This window comes from Chinchilla lanigera, unplaced genomic scaffold (genome assembly GCF_000276665.1).
Source record: "Chinchilla lanigera isolate Chin_1 unplaced genomic scaffold, ChiLan1.0 scaffold00183, whole genome shotgun sequence".
In the NCBI taxonomy this organism is placed as follows: domain Eukaryota; kingdom Metazoa; phylum Chordata; class Mammalia; order Rodentia; family Chinchillidae; genus Chinchilla; species Chinchilla lanigera.
Genome location: NW_004955584.1, coordinates 185,432 through 187,376, shown reverse-complemented (window position 1 = coordinate 187,376; position 1,945 = coordinate 185,432).

The window sequence follows — 1,945 nt, the reverse complement described above, 5'->3', positions numbered from 1 at the left end:
TGAGGAATGGATAAAAAAGATGTATTTTTATAAAATGGAGTATTGCTCAGCTATAAAGAAAGACAAACTAGAGGCTTTTTATAGGTAAATGGATGCAACTAGAGACCATACTCATTAGTGAAATAAATCAGATTCACATGCATAAACATGATATTTCCTCCCTGCTATAAGAACCTGAAAGGGTAAATAAAATCTGAAAGGTACAATAGGTACAGTGAAAGGGGAAAGAAATGGCTCAAATATGAAGGAGCAACTGGGATGAAGGAGGGGAAAGGAAAAAAAAGAAGAGGGAAAAAAATATATAGATACATATATATATACACACACACAGGATCACTAGGATAATTGTACTACTAATATCTGTTGGTTTAATGAAGGGAACTGGTAATATGTAACTGTTTGATCAATCTTGCCTGCCTATATCTGGTTATATGTGCAACCATTTTGAAGATGACATTATGTAATATAACCACCATGGTTAATATCCTATCATGATGTTTTGAAATTCTGTATCATTTTTATTGTTCTCTATGCAGTTTTGTTTATGTATTTGTTTCTGTTATTTTGGGTGTTTTGCTTTGCTCTTTAAAATGAAAGACAAAATTTATATGTACATACAAGGACAGCTGGGATAGTTGCATTGCTGATTTCTGTGGTTTACTGAAAGGAATAGTCAGTGTGAAATTTTTTCTTTTTTCTTGACCAGCTCTGCATGCTTGAATCTGGTAATCAGAATGACTGATCTGAAAACAACAATATGCAGTATAAGAACCACTGTTGAACTCCTACCATCTTCTATGGTGAAGCTCTGCATCATATCCAGTGTTTTCTTTTATTACTGCTTACTGTCCTTGATAGTTTGATCAATCTTCCATTCTTACAATGGTGAACTGAGCAACTTCATTAATAGTAACAGAATATCATGTACTAATCACTGTTGATTCTTATCATTTTGTTTTGAGATCATGTATTCTTTTTGTTGTTTGGGTTTGTTTTATCTGGTCTTCATTGTTCTTTTGTAATTTTTTTATATTTCAAATAAAAAAACTTTTAAATACAAAATAATAAAATTGGAGGGACATGTGCCCTACTAAGTAAAATTTGTTGTCTTTAGATGAAAAATTGAGATCGGGTGAAAAATTCTGAAAAGAACTATCAGTCTTATAGATAACTTAAATCAGGGGACAGATGTAAGAGCCAGCTGGATAAAATCGCTATTCTGCTCCCTTTAGAGGACTGCTTGGATGTGGCTCTTTCCCCAACCTGACTTTCTGTACGAGTGCTCATAGTTTGATTGTATGTGCTTTCATCTCTTGGAAAAATTGTTTATTTTCACCAAGAGGCTGCCAAACTCCAAGTGCTATGGAGAAGGAATCAATAATAAAAGTTCCAAACTCCTCTGACTGGGACCCACCACACTGACTTGGTAAATGGAGTTCAGAACTGCTAAACCCAACATGACTCCTACCCAAGGCCCAGCAGGTTAGCTCCCTGGAGTAGGGCCCTGAGTGTGGTCTGCCGTACATCGACTCTTCTCAGCTCTGAGGAACTAGATAAAATTATAGATTCTGTTCCCTAACCATAGTTAGGGATAACTCTTCACAGTGGGGAATATTGAGGCAGCTAAGTTAGATAAAAATTAAAATACAGTAAGAGATGGAATGGGCTCTCAAGGAAGTCAATGAAAAATAAAGACATCAGAATTATGGTTGGAGGTACATCTGAACAAGCCAAGGCCTCAAGATTAAGTCATAATGTTTGATTTGCATACTTCCCTAAGGGATAAGCAAAACTAATTCATACCATGCAGTTCATTAAATCCCGATATGCATTAAACATCCGAGTGGGTGACAGGAACACCCAGACCCACCCCATCACAAAATGTTCTTATTTTAGAAGTCATAGAGAAGCCAACGTTAATGACGTCAACTATATACCCTTGCTG